This window comes from Struthio camelus, chromosome 1, assembly GCF_040807025.1.
Source record: "Struthio camelus isolate bStrCam1 chromosome 1, bStrCam1.hap1, whole genome shotgun sequence".
Lineage (NCBI taxonomy): Eukaryota > Metazoa > Chordata > Aves > Struthioniformes > Struthionidae > Struthio > Struthio camelus.
In genome coordinates, this window is record NC_090942.1 from 129,413,908 (window position 1) to 129,429,264 (window position 15,357).

The 15,357-nt window shown below is 41.1% G+C and overlaps 1 protein-coding gene across 2 annotated transcripts in view; it reads right to left on the reverse strand.

Annotated features, from left to right (window-relative positions):
* Positions 1–12,795, reverse strand: part of PRRG1 (proline rich and Gla domain 1) — a 39,762-nt gene extending 26,967 nt beyond the window's left edge. The window contains exon 1 of one of the 2 annotated variants that reach the window (XM_068916911.1): positions 12,609–12,795. The gene's annotated coding sequence lies outside the window, so the exon portion shown is untranslated. The remainder of the gene's footprint in view (positions 1–12,608) is intronic. The other variant, XM_068916902.1, reaches the window with a different exon arrangement.
* Between the last annotated feature and the right edge of the window lie 2,562 nt (positions 12,796–15,357).

Genomic DNA, 15,357 nt, shown 5'->3' on the forward strand with positions numbered 1-15,357 from the left:
GTAGGACTCTTATATGAAGCAAGTACAGTGGTCCTGATTAATAACTTGTAAGTGCTGTATATTTATCAATGACTGTACCTACATCAGCAAGGAATGCAGAGCAATAGGAGCAGATCCCAAGAACAAAACAGTTGGTGCTGAGGACTCAACGTTCACACTATATACATTTTGAGAATTTTACTTTAGACTAGCTCTAGCACTGTGTGGCAGTTGGACTGCATGAGGTATATTCTTGGAGCATGCCTTCTAGTTTACTTTCATCCAAAAGAAATTCAGTTCCAGTGCTTTAAAATTACTTTACATTATGGTGACAACTGGGAGTTTTGCTTCCAAAGCTCAGTCCTAATCTGACCTAAAATGCTACTGCAGATGAACCTAATGTGTACTGCATGACTACACTCAGTAGTGAGAAGCAGTAAAGAAAAAAGCTCCAGATAAACTATTCCTCAGCAAAGAATCAAAGGTTGTTATGGGACAACAGCAAATGTTGGGCAAAACTCCTTGTCAAACTACCCAACTACTCTGATAAACAAGTTGGTGAGAATAGAGATAACACGAGACTCTCCTTCAAGCACAAAATTGCTGGGAGGTATTCCTCCCAACTAGCTTCCCAAACAGAACCTGCTAGGAGCGTCATGTGGAAATGCATCGGGAAAAAAAAGCCTCTGCCCTGAACCATACAGTAAAATAGACTTTTGAAACTGCCTATGCGTTTGTCTCTTATCTCCGAAGCCTGTGTTCGCACTGTGCAAATTAATGCTTTGGTTTTAAGAATTCTATCTATTCAATCCATTGAACTCTAGTCAAATTCAGCTGCAGTGATACTGAACACACTTAAGACTAATTAAAAGAAAAAAGTAGCACTGTTAATACATAGGATACAATAGGCTTCAATTTAAGAATTAGAATACAATACCAGAGAAAGAAAGGCAAGAGCGTTCCCTCAGAAAGATTGGAAGAAAGAGACATGTGGAAACCAGGAGACCACCAATCAAAAACTAAAAATACCTTCGTTCCCCTTTTCTCAGAATAAAAATAATAATGAAAAAAATCCCAAACAGTGGAAACTTGTAATTACAGATGACAAAATTTAAATCAAGTTTGTGATCACCGTTATCATATTTTCAATAACTTCCTTTTCAATATTCATTACCAGCTTCTAAGACAATTAAATAATATACAAAGTCAATATATAAGCAGCCAGGGAAACTAAATTATGATCTTTGTGTTACAGGTGGCTGAAGTTTTAAATAATATATTGATAAATTCATATTTTATACTATTAAATTGACAGCTACTTATTGAATAGCTGTCATACAATCCTTCTGCCTTTTTCTTTTTTATTAGAGAGATGAAATAATCAATGGAACTGCTAGCTCTTTTCAAACAAAGAAACTCATTAACTATATCAGAATTGGTTTAGACATCGTTTCCTTTTTAAAATGTTTTTATTCAAAATCTCCCCAAATTAGAAGATGCTTTGAATGTGCATTTATTTTCTTATTTCCCTTCTCTATGTTCTTGTTTTTCATACAATCAAAATGTTTGTATGCATTTTGTAAATTAATCAAGAACAAACCAACTCTCGTCTTGCAGTTTAGACCACCTACTGCTGCCTTACAGACAAGAAACTGAGGAACATAACTAGAAGAGAGGGCTGCTTGTTGGGAACTGAATGTATCTGGTGGGCAGTGGAATGTATCTGGATGAAAAATTACATGCTGCTTTTTTTGTTTTTTTTTTTTTGCCTTTTTTTAAGAAAAAAACTTTTATGTTTAAATAATTACTATACAACAAACTACCCAGTTTAGAGAAGGAAGACGTTTCAGCTGACCTAATTTTAACACGCACAGTTTGTCAGCATAGGCTGGCCTCTTGGCTATACACTTGGGACCATGATAGAGAAGGTAAATACATTACAGCTATCCATTATGTTCTCACAATATGAGAAACAGGAGGGCACTCAATGGCAAAGGCTAACAGATTTAAATAAGTCAAAGGACCTGAATTTTCACATAGTGCACAATTATATTATGGAACTTGTTGCCATAAGATGCTGTCAAGGAGAAAAGTATAAATGGGTTTAACAAAGAAAGGAGATTATTAACAGAGGAGAAATTCACTAGTTACTGTAACACACAATTGTCCAGATATATCCTCTGGCCCAGGAAACTTCTGAGCAACTGATACCTCAAGAACATAGAAGGCGAAGGCATGTTCTGTCTATGATCTGTTCCTAAGTTCTTTCCACAGCATCTCCTGCCAGCCACTGGCACAACACAAGGCTGGAACTGACCTTTTGTTTGATCCAGTACAGCAGTTCTTACCTATGTTCTTCAGTATGCTACAACAGCTAATCATTTAGCTCCCGATGATCCGTAAGTTAGTAATACCTAGTTTATGATCTTTTACAGTTTATGGCCAGGCATAATTTCCCAGGTGTTTCAACCATACATTTCACCCAAGAGCCACTTAACCTTCACATTTTAATATTATAGGGTTTTTCAGAGAAATATGTGTTATTATATACACAAAAGAGGCACCATATATACATTTTATTGATTACTATCTGGCTATGAAAGGAAGGAATCAGCCTAGTGCTCAGTATGGAATGAGTAACTAGTCTCAGTTCATCTCCAGAATGGTTTATGACTGGATTAGCACCAGCAAAATAAATAGAAACACATAATATAAAGCAGGTTGATGGTGAGTGGTTTCTTTGATGGATCCTTTTCACTATCTACAATCTCCCTACTATATCAGGCTCTGGGCCCCTAGCCCCCAAAACTGACACATGGCAAAAAATTCAGGATGAGAAGAAAAAAGAAGGTTATAATGGTAACGTCTGAGCCTTCAAAGCATTTAGGGGTCAGAAGGAGAAAATAAGATTGAGTACCACTTTTACTTCATATTATATCTCTCCAAGCAAGAGAAAGTTCTCTTTTCTTCCTTCTTTTGTTCAAACTGATACCTGAACAGATTTTTAAGGCCAAAATAAAGCTACTAGCATCAAAAGACAAAGAGGTGTTGTTAAGAGCAAAGTTCTGGTCTGTTGTCACTCGATATTTGATCAGCATTGCCTGCCCTGTGGATGTAAAGGCAAGCTATATTTTGTCTGAAATCAGAATCAGAGAGAAGGACCAAGAAACAGTCTCTGAGCAAAGTCCATTAACAACAATATCATTTCATTGCAGGTATAGTGTATGCCTATGCAGAAAAGGTCACAAGATCAAGGCCAAAAATGTACCCATTTTTTCATACTTCGCAACTGTTAGGTACCTCTTCTCCACTATATCTCAATAAGCAAAGTCACCACTCAAATATCACAGACCATACCTTCAGAGATTTTCCAGTAATACAAACCAGCTGTAAAAATTAGCATTCAACTGTACCAGTCTGTATCCTGTATTAATTATTCAACCTTTCGATAAACCTGCTCATCACAGATGGGGCGGGGGGAAGCAACCCCCCCCTCAAAAATCCCCCAAAACCAAGATCTGACAATTCTGTACATTTGAAAAAGATTGTCCTCAACTTGCTGAACTTTTTTCTTGAAATTGTCACAGCGTTGTGAAAGTTAAATTAATAAAAGTTAGATATTGCTCCTTACGTCTAAATTATGAGGATTTTGAAGTAGCTATATATATATATTTATTTAAAAAGATTCTAGATCCCAGAATGTGCATTTTTATGGTCAAAAGAAGCCTGTAGAAGTTCATGTTGGCAGTTTTGTTCTGCATATGACAAAGTTAACCCTATACTTAGTAACTTTTATTTTGCTTTTTTTGTGATGAGGAAAAAAGTGAGCAAAATATTCTGCCCTGTACAGAAATTACAATCACCACTTGCTTGGTAGGTCAGTGTCTTATCTCTCCCTCTTACTCCTACCCAGGAACCAATAAAAAGTAATTTCTTTCTGAAGTGTTATCCTAACCTAGAGAATGTGCAAACAAAGCTTTCTCTTCTGAATATTTGTGTGCTGTCAGCACATTTTAATACAAGTTTCCACTTTGCCTGTTTTCCCCTGAAGCAAAGTGATATGTAAAGGCAAGGTGTATTTTGTTTAGGGTTTCAGAATTAGAGAAAAAGACCAAGAAACAGTTCCTGAGCAAAGTCTATTAATAACAATATTATGTGATATATGATAGCATTTCAGAGCATGTTTTTAATAGGATTTTCCAATCTGCCAAAATCAAATTGCATAGAAGTGGACAGAATAGTAATATAAAAGCTATATTTCATACTTCCTATATATATTTCATCTTATCCAATTACATGGTAACTAGAGAAAACAGATAATGAGGCACAACTCCTTTGCAGATCTTTATAAAGTCTTCTGTCACATTGGGGACCTGCATAAAGACAGCACACAAATGTATGCAATGTTAGAACCCACAAAACGGCTGCAGCCATACTCTCAAATGACACAGAAGACTGAACAGCCCTACAAACCAGATAAAAACTTAAAATTTAATACTGCTATTTCCTTCTCCTGCAACATCTTATTTTCCCTTCATACCTGCATAACTTGAATGTCCATATAAATGACGTAATGCACATATCAGGACTGGCTTTTTTATTGCATTATACATAATTTGTTCTCAGTAGCATTTGAACAAACCCGCAAAGTACTCAACTGATTTACATTTTTGGAGAATAATAAAAACATGGTAACATGATGTGTTGGCTTCAGCCTTGAAGCAGAGTAAAGAATTTTCTCCTACCTTCCCACTGCTCCTGCCCACCCTTTACTGAAGATCACTGCCCTGACTTGCGCTGATGCAGTTCTGTGCCCTGCACTACAACTCTGAACTATCCCACAGATCTCCCTTTCCTCCTCTCCCTGCATCACTCTCAAAGACTGCCGTAGAAAGGTAGTAGAAAACTTCCTAGACTGTATTTGCCACAGAAATCAGTCTATCAAGTAACTAATTTTGCATCCCTCCTTCAGACTATTTTCTTAGGATTATCTTTAAGTCTCAATAGCATAGATTATATCTGTTTTTAATAACACTGAAATCAAGCAGCTATTTTTAAGCAGGACAACTCTACCTGTCTGAATTACTAGAAAGGCAAAAACAGAATAACGCAACAGGATTTCTTTTTAAAGGGTACTAACACAGTTTTACTATTTTGAGGTTGTTTTCCTTTAGCAAAAGGACTTTTTGTCCACCTAGGGTTTCCCCATGCCCTCTAGCCCAATAATTTTGGTCACTGTTACTTTTCAAACAACTAGGACGGAATAGTAGAAAACCAAAGTTAAATACACAGAAGTTTTCCAAAAATAAAAAAGAAAAAAAGAAAAGCAGTCTAGTGTAGAGCATGGAGGCATTTTGAGTGTCATAAACAGCTTATAATTGATCAATCATACAGTATGAATCCATAGAAAACAAAGATTCAGGAGTTCCACCATTCACCTGTTCCCTATATCAGGGTATACTAGATTCAGGAGTTCCACCATTCACCTGTTCCCTATATCAGGGTATACTTACAGTTTTCCACATTCTCCAGTACTACGAAAACATTGTTAAGAGCAGCTCCCAAAACTAAAAGAGCAATTCTATTGACCCTCTTGTCTCCCTTAAGGAGTGCTTCAGGATAATACTCATTTATCTGCGAGTAGAAAGTACAAAAAAAAAAAGCATATGACAAACACCATTCAGCAAGATTTTTGGCTTCAAAAATGAGTTTTGAAAGATTTAAGGCCAGAAAAAAATTTACATATATTGAAGTCACTTAAGCACTGAAGTGCCAAATTAATGCACAAAATTAACTATATTTGAAGATACATTTTAACTCAATGTGTGCTTTTGTCTTAAGTAATTAAAGCTAATTCTTGAAGCTTAATTCACAAGTGAAAAGTCTTCTGCAGCATCTGCATGTCTAACATTTGTGCATGGAGAATTTAAAGGGTGTCCCCTTGCCCAGAAGCTGTATACCTATCCCAACAGCTAGAGGATGCGGAGAAGGAGAGGAGTCTAAGGTAAACAAATAGTTTACTGATTTTGTTTAATTCCATAATTCCGCTGTATACGTTTACACATGAAATACACTGCAGAGGTCACCGGAGAACCTCCCCAGGCATCCTACCCTCCAGCAGGTGTATCTCCACCTTTTTTCTTTCTGGTGAAGATCACTTCAGCCTGGACACAAATCTGATCAAACCGTTGCCAAAAGTTTCTGAAGGACAGCCATGGTGTCAGTACCCCGAAACTTGAGTCTTCTGAGACTACTGTGGATGCGATGACTTTGTAGTTAGGCACTTCCTTATAGTCTGTCATGAACGGCTTGCCATAAAAGATGAGTTTGTTCATCTTGCCTCTCACTTTCCCACTTTCTGACTTTGTCCTCCGATCTATACATGAGGTCCTTGTCCCTCTTGATGGACTTGCTTGTATCCCCTGCCTTGAGTAACTTACTGCTGTTTTTCCAAGAAGTCAGCTGAGAAAGACAGCGATACACTGCTGCCTCACTGATAGTTTCATAGCCAGCTTTTGAATCAATCCCAGCTAAAGCTGCTGTCTGAGCAGATAGCCCCACTTCTTCTGCCACACACAACCACGTGTTCCTTCTCCTTCCCTTCAGTCAACCCAAGGTCTGCTGGCCTGACAAGAGAGCTCACCCAGCAGAAAACCTTTCGTGTGTTTGTCTTAGTTTGACCAGTTTTCTCTTTAGAAAGATCAGCTCCCTCATTCACCTGACTGCACAGTATTAGGCGTGCTAATGCCAACATAAGGAAGGTGGTCAGAATGCAAACCAGGAGAAGAAGGTGAAGGAGAGGAAGAACTCTGTTTTCAGCAGCAGCATGTGTTTAGATCAGTTAAGTTGCTTGCAAAAATCACACCTCGGTTCTCCAGACTAAGCCATGCCTTTATTTTGTTGCTGCCCACAGTTCCGATAAGCAGCAGTAGCAAACAAAATAGTACAGCAAGTTTATTTCATTTGTGATACTCAGCACTGCTGAGCAGCACTGAATCAAAATGTCAAGGACTGTGTTAATTTCAGCTGCTGCAGTGGAAAATCTATAATAACCAGAAGAGAGGTAGCAGATTTTGCTAGTAATTCTCCTGCAGAGACCTCTTTCAGCCCTTCCCCGTAGCCATGGTGATGAGAAACAGGGAAAGAAGGATGGACAAGAAGTTGCTTCTCCTCCCAGTATTAACAAATTATTTGGAAAGCAAAATTACAGTTGAAGAATACACAGAAGGTCAGTGAACGGCACACCGATAAATCTGGAGCTACAGGCAGGTGCAAAAGTTTACATGTCTGATGCCACTATTTCTGATTCTTCCTAGTAGGATTTCCACAAACTGCTTCACACCAGCAAGCTAACAAATTCTGGTTCTTTCAGCCAAAAAAGAACTATTCTTCTAAATGCTGACTACTTAACACTGAAATATGGCTAATTTTAATAGATATTACACAAGAGGCAGTTTAATTAGAGGAATTTATGGAGGAATTACTGTAAGGTGAATCTTGAAACTGGTCCATGAAATTCATTGTTATACTACAGAAAAACAAGGAGCTCAGCAAAACAGGAATTTCCAGAATTATAACAATAGGGTTTAACATCTTGGTATAAACAACAACAACAACTCCAGCCTGACCTAGAGTTCTGGAAAAAAATAAGAATTCTGGTTTCAGGCAACAAATAGATTATGAAGTTTTCTCTATGACAGGCTATTCCAAGACCACCTTTCATGTTTTTTCCTCTATTTTGTAGTATCACAATCTGATCACTGTTGGAGAAATAATATCAGAGCAGACTGACTACTATGATGCTGAAAAGTTGAAAGTAAGTTTCATGGATGATCTTAAAACATGAGATAACTTCATAAGCTGTTTCAGAAGCAACGTGAGAAGGCCGACTCAAATATTTCCAAAGAAACACTTCCCTGAGCAGGTGGAGTGGTCACAGCACTATGTGAATACCTAAGATTCGGGCAATCTCAGACCTCAAAGGTGACAGTGGGAGGACAGCCTCTCTCCCTCACATGCAAGAAGTGTTCTCATCTCTAGACGCTAACTCCATTATGCTGGGCTGTGCAAAGATGCTTCTTGTCTGATTTTTACAAGTTTACTTCTGAACCGATATCCAAAGTTAAAGATCTTTTACATAATGATCACCTATGCTTAGAAGTGAGCCATAGCTTGAAATATGTATACAACAGCTTTCAACAAATGTTTCCTCAGTAAATCAAAAACATGGTGTGATTTTAAGTGGTCAGTAGACAGTTCTTTAATCTACAGTCTCAAGATAGGCTTTGCTTTTGAAATGTACTTATTTTAATAATGGTATTTAGCTACCTTAGTCAAAGCACAAATCCTTTGATAATCAGTACCATCAACAGCTGTTGGCATCAATGAGAGAAAGGGCTAAGCATATTTCAGACCTTACAAGCATATATCAAATTTTACTTAACAAAAGTCAGCAAACAGAACAAAGGTAAACAAGGAAAAGGCTGGGTATTGTCAGACTAGATTTTAAAAGGTCACACATTTACCGATATCTGAACTCAACCAAAAATAGCTGGCAGGAGGAGAACAGATATTAGACATTAGGTCATTTAATCCACTCCCTTGCCAGTTCTGTATTGTTCTCTACTGTATATTTGCAAGTACTTTTGCTTATGAAGTGAGAGGGGAGAGGGAGCAAGAGGGGGGGGAAGAAGGTGGACCGTCTTTGGAAGCTGAAGCAAAAAAAGACACTGCAGAAACACAAGCCAGAGAAAGAGAGTATGCTGGAAATATGGTTAGTGGGAATTCATGAAAGAGTAAGACTGCATAAAAAGCAGCTGGGAAGCTCAGGATGGAGCTCAGAACATGAAACCAAAAACTCTCGAAACACCTCATTTGTTGAGAAAATGGAAAGATATGAAGGAAATAAGATTAGCAGGATCAATGAAAAGGGCAGTGGAGTAGCAAAATGTTTTTGTTTTTTCTGGCACTCTCGCTAGGGTAAGTGGTACCAACTGCATGTCACGTCATATTCCCCACAACAAGCTGTTTATAAGAGCTAGGTAAGGAAAACAATTCAGGGTCAGAAGTCAGTCATAATTTTTTTTAAACCTGATTAATTCTGTGACCTTGTCACCAAATGGGCACAGAAATAGTTACTATCACTATCACCTGTGAGGGAGGTCATAGGGGTGGGAAGGATGAAAGGAGGTTAGAGAGCGTCACAGAAGAAAGGAAAGGGGGGGGGGGGGCGCGTGGGAAGAAAAAGCACTGCAAACAAAAGGTTCACAACACCACAGCTTAGCACAAGTGAATATTGTTCTGAAGCATAATCTATCCCTGCTTTTGCCACAGAATTCCTTCATGATGCAAAATAAATTGCTTTAGAATGCAGTTTAACTGTGTGCACTAAGTACATGCCTCGTATTTTAGGGATGCATTCCCCCAAATTTGAGCGCTTGACTTGCAAAGCCAGCATGTGCTTCTACCAGCAATTCAAGTTATTTGGGCCTGTGCTTTGAATATAAGCCAGGACATAGAACTCAACACCCGGAAGGAAAAAAAGAAAGAGAACCTAAGTATATCCAGTTTAGTCTCTATAGTTTTACTTTTCATTCTTCATGTGGAGCACAGGGATGGTATTCCCTTGTCTTGGGAAAGTTTTGTTAATACAAGCTGACATTTGTCAAGTACTGAGATATTAGAGTGATAAGCACAACAGACATACAAGGAAATTTATAATTCCATATTCAAAGCAGAATTTGAATGCAAATTTGAATATTGTTCAGAAATAAGTCTTGGGGTTACACGGCCCAAGGAACGAGTATAAAATCAGAATACTTCATTTATTTACTAATAGGAATAATAAATTAAAAATTCCTAATAATAGGAATTTTTAATGGAATAAACAATATATTACTACTACAAAAATGTACTCCAACCCAAATGTACAAGGATGGTGAATTAAAGTTAGATAAAAAGCCTTAATCCTGTTCTTTTTCATTTGTGACTGCTTCTAGAAATGACAATATTAGTACAGTTACTGTAGTTGTGTGCAAGTATTTACTTTTATTAAAAGAGAAGTGATGCCAATCTCAGACCTATCTCCGTTATCACCAGAGCTGGTTATCCTAATTTCACCACGCAACACTGCCATTTGAGCTCATATGTTATCTTGCAGCATTAGTTAGCTGTAATCCTTTGCATGAACTTGCAGAAAAAAGGGATAATCCACGTTTTGCCTGAGGATTTCCAAATATTTGTTAATTCCAAGAGCATGGGGATAAACAGGAATCTCAGGCTCTATCCTAACCTCTTTAAGAGTAAAGTTTTCTTGACTAGACCAAGGTTGAAGTGAGATAACTGAACGGGTAAGTAAAAAAATCTATCTTATTACTGTTTCTATACTTCATTCTCAAATAGAAGTCCCCTGTCCCTTCTTCTCTGGCTTCTAATCTCACTCCCCTGGCCCAGTAAGAACTTCTCTCGAAAAACGCACCTTTACTGGGTATGTCTGCTCACACTGCAAGTCACTTCTCACACACACAACCACTTTATCAATGGCACTCTCCATTCAACTGCAGACCCTAAAGGCCCAGCATCACAGCTGCACAATCTCTTTAAACTGGTATGTGTAAATATATATATAATTTACATAAAAAGCAGTGCTTTTACATATAAATAAAGCCTTTCCCTGCCCTATTACACATCTTTTCTTAAGCCAGCATAAGTATGCCTGTGCTTAGGTTAAATGGAAACTAACTAAGTTTAAAAAAAAAAAAAGTTACTGTGAACTTGAGAACGGTACTCCAATCTACTTCACCCTACAGCTGTACCAACAACAGCGCCAGCATAAAGGACAGGATGGTGCAAAAGATGGTGCAAAAGAAACCAGCAATGAGGGTGCAGAAGAAGCAAGGCTATTTTTCAGTGATGGTGCCAACTGAAAGTAACGATAAATATAAGGCATTGATTTTAATCTAGAACCCTAGCTCTTGCATAAATATTCCCGTCCTCTCCTCAGACTTACCTATTACAATAGACACTTAAGAACCTCAAGTTTTCATTTGCTTTTAGTCTCTTCCCCTTAATGCCCTAGTTAGTTTCTAGGTTTTCTTCCCAATAAGCCTAACAAGCGCTAGCTCTTCCATCCCTCACTCAAGGCAATAGTCAATCCCAGCTTTGACTGCGATGATATTGAGGATCTTGCCCCTCCCCCACACCTCACCCCGGGCTCTCGTTTCCTGTGAACATGAATAGGTTGCTCTCCTGCCTGTGTTAGACCTAGGAGAGGCCCATCAGAGCCCCGGAGGATCAGACTCTTAGCTTCCGTGCACATGCCCAAACTCAGCAGCTTAAAGTTTCAGCTGTAGTGACAGCCCTAGCTATTGCATGCCTCGTACAGACGGAGTCTTTGGGTGATTCTGCTAAAAGCAAAAGGAAGTTTTAGCAGGAATATGGAAGGTATAGATGGTTAGAGCTTCTGGGGCTTGGGCAGCAGATGTTGTTTATTTGTTTCTTAACTTTTGAGAAAATAATAACTGTCTTATTTGGAGACAGCCATCAACCTCCCGCAAACGAGCAAGTCCACTGATTTTTTTTTCTTTGTTAAACACAGCCAAATCATTTTCTTCCCTAGCTTAACTGGAAATGGCAGAAATCCCTTGAGAGAAGTTTTCCCTGCAACTTCACGAGCCTCAGCAGACATTTCAGCCCGGCAACGAGGGCTTGCAACGGGACACCTCCCATAGGATTAAATCGGAGCGAGAGCTTTCTCATCCCTCGCAGTCTCCCCATCACACAGCCACCGATTACACCTTTACCTCCCAGACATCCAGCCGCAGCAGCGAAGCTGGTAAGGAGCTCCAGATCCCAAACTTAACATGATTAAAATGTCACTCGCCCTTCCCCTCCCCATCACCACACCCCCACGAACAAGCCAGCATCAGATGACCGGCGGAGGAGGCCGATGAAAGGGCCCTTTCTCCCTGCCCGAGGAGCCCAAGGCTGGCACGGCGGGGCCAGCCGAGACCCCTCGCGCAGCGCCAACGGCCGTACCAACGGCCGCGCCCCCTCACGGCGAGGCAGCGCCACACGAGCCCGTGGCGCCTCCCGGCGCAGCCCAGTTGGGACTTCAGAAAGTTATTTCACAGGAAATTCCTACCCCTGCGGGGGAAGGGAGGGCGGAAAGCAACGCTGGCAGCATCCCCCGCTCCCCGCCGATACCCCTCCCGCCTCAGGCACACCCGGCCCTCTCGCCCTCCACACCTAAGGGCAGCGCGAAGCGCCCCTGGCTGACCCGCACGGACCGCCAGCACCCCGCTTCCCCCCCGCTGCGGGCAGCTCCTTCCCCGCCCCGGACACAGCCTCGGTACCCCCATTCCAGCTAGAGAAAGCGCTAGCGCGGATATCTATAGGCGCCTCTATAGGTACGTGACGAGGCAGCGCCTGCCCGCCCGGCACCTCCCCCAGCCCGGCCGCCCGCTCCGCACCGGGGGCACCCCGCGCCCCACCGCTCCCCCAACCCAGCCCGCTCACTACGGCCACCGCCCTCCCGGCTGCGCCGCACCCCTCCGCCCGCCCGCCCGCGGGACGGGGCAGCAGCCCCGCGGCGGGGCACTCCGCCGGCCGCGCTGCTCCGGACTACTCACCAGTCCCGCCCGAGGCGGGCAAACGCTGGCAGATGGTACCCGAGCGGCGGAGGTGGCCGAGAGCTGCCGGACCCGCACGGCCGCCGCCCCACCGCCTACCCCCAAACTCTCCGGCGCCCGCGGCTCGCCGGCGCTGGGCGGGCGGGCAGGCAGGCGACGACACTGCGCATGCGCCACGGGCGCCTCCCCGCCGCGGCCGCTAGGGGCCGTGCGGGGGAGGGGGGCGCTCCGAGTTGGGGGTGGGGGAGGAGTGGCGCGTCGTGACCGCGGCAGCGCCGCCGGCCAGGGAGGCTCGGGGAGCAGAGATATTCCTCTGCCGCCCCTCTCTCCTCCCCTGTCTCCAGCCCGGTCCCTTTTCCGAGTTACCCTCAGGATCAGCTGCCCCGGGGGCCGGCGGGCTCCCTTTTCCTCCTCGAGGAGGAGGGGGCGGCGGGAAGGTAATTCCTGCCGTTGGGGGCAACGGCCACCCCAGCCCTGAAACGGCCTCAGGTGCGAGCTGGACGGCGATGTGACCTCCCGCCCCCCCCCGGCCCGCTCTGAATACCCCCAGCTGAAGGGCCACCCGCGGCTGGGCCGTCTGCCCTCGTAAAAATCTCTCTCTCTTTTTATATATGTGTATATATGTGTGTGTGTGTATGTATATATACATATATATATATACACACAGCCTTTTTCCATGGTAAGAAAGTAATCTTTTTTTCTCTCTGTAGTTGTACCCTTGTAATGAAAAGCTAAAATGAGGCAAAAAGTCATGTTCCTTCCCCCCCCCCCAATTAATATGTCCTTAAAACGGAATACATCAGCCTGGACATTCCCAGCCTGAGCGGGGGTGGAGGCTCAGCAGCTGACAGATGAGGTGTGGCACCGAGAACGGGTTCTGGGCCAGCAGCGAGTTGGTCGGATCTTTTTAACTGCGCTTTTACGGCTTTTAACGCTATGTTTTATGGACGCTAGGTGTGATTTCCTGAAGATTTAAGCTGTTTTGTACGTTTAGATCTCTCTTATCTAGTAAATATGTTTCTGGAGATACAACCTTAAAACCTTAACGTTCCACATGAGGATAGTTTTGTGCTACCCCACATTGGCACAAGCTTGAACTTTTCAGTCCTTAAACTGAAATTTATGGGTATGTTTGTTAACTTAAAGTTTTTGGTTTGTGACCAGTACCTTCATTGTGCCTTGTGTAATTTTTAATTGGTAGGTACTGAAAGAAGATAAGGCTGCTCAAAAAGTTGATACTGGATTAATAACCCTTACCTGACTTCTTCAAATATGCTGTTGTCAGTGGTGCAGTGGCCTGATTTTAAATGATTTGGGAATCATTCACAAAAATAAGAGCTTGGCTTGCTAGAAGGAAGATTGAGGTCTAAATGGTATGGGAGCCTAAAATACCATTTATTCTGGGAAAAGAGAAGTGAAGCACCCTGTCAAGAGGCAGCATTTTTTGAAGTGTGCATTACTGCTACTTTTATATTTAATGCTCTATGGCTTCAGTTATTAGGGGATTACTATGCTGTATACCAGTACTTTTTATCTTAAATTTTGAATTAACAGATAACTGGCAATCAGCAGAAAAAAGAATGAGGTAATGGCATAGTTGCATAGACATTTAGGGTACAGAAAGATTAGACATAGAATTTACAATAGTACAAACATGTCTCAGCTTCTTTATTGGACCTAGACTTAAAATTAAAAGTTAATATTTTCATCCATATATATATATATATAAAATATATATATATGTGAATATGTAGATTTATATATGTCAATTTCTAATAGACATTGAGACCACCAAGATTTAAACAGAAGACCTGCCTGGCAAGGCTTTGACAGATTTATCTAGGAAAAGAGAGATTCACATCCCTTGAATCAGTAGGACATAAAATACTTTCGGAAGAATGGTTCAACTAAACAGAAAATTTAATGTTGTCTGCATAATTAGATTTTTGTTTATTTGTTTGCTTAGAATTTTCAGAGCATGGATTTTTATGAACTCAAAACTGCAGTCCAGAAGTCAAAGTTGAGACAAGGAAAGGGACTTTGAAAATCATAAAATAAAGTTATATTATATGCTCCATAGTACAAGACCCTTAGCAATATAATATTTACTCTAACAGTTAAAATGCAGTGGAGGCAGAGAGAGACATAATATACATGCAAAGACTGTGTATAGAGAAAAAAGAATGTCCTGAATCAACTTCATGTTTCATTTTGTATTACATTTGTCACAGTAGGAAGTATATTTAGTGAACATGGATTCTTATGTGCTTATGACAACTTTTTACCTTTTCCACATGAAAACGTTGTTGTAAACCCAGTTGATCTCTTGAGAATTATCACCTCTCTTGAGAATCACCACCTTTGTAAGAGACTTATACTTTTAACCACCTGCAAAGGCAAAGGAGGTTATTCCTGAGTCATTTCTAAATTCTAGCAATTCCTGGTTGCTAAAATAACCTCCAGGAGTATGAATGGTTTTCATACATTACAGTAATCACCAGGCATTCTAATTTATCCTGAAAACTAACCTACACTGAAATGGTTTCAGTATTGGAAGAATGTAAAATTGTTGTGAAGTTGCTTTAAGTCAATTCAGTTGCCCGTTGTGTGCAGCCAGAGTGCTAGTATAAGTTTGTTAAGAGAACAGCGACAGGTTAAGGAGTACACAAGTAGCATGACAAAAAACATGATTTTCCAGTGCTGAAAGCCTGATGTTTCAAGGGATGTTTAAGTTTTGCCAATAACAATT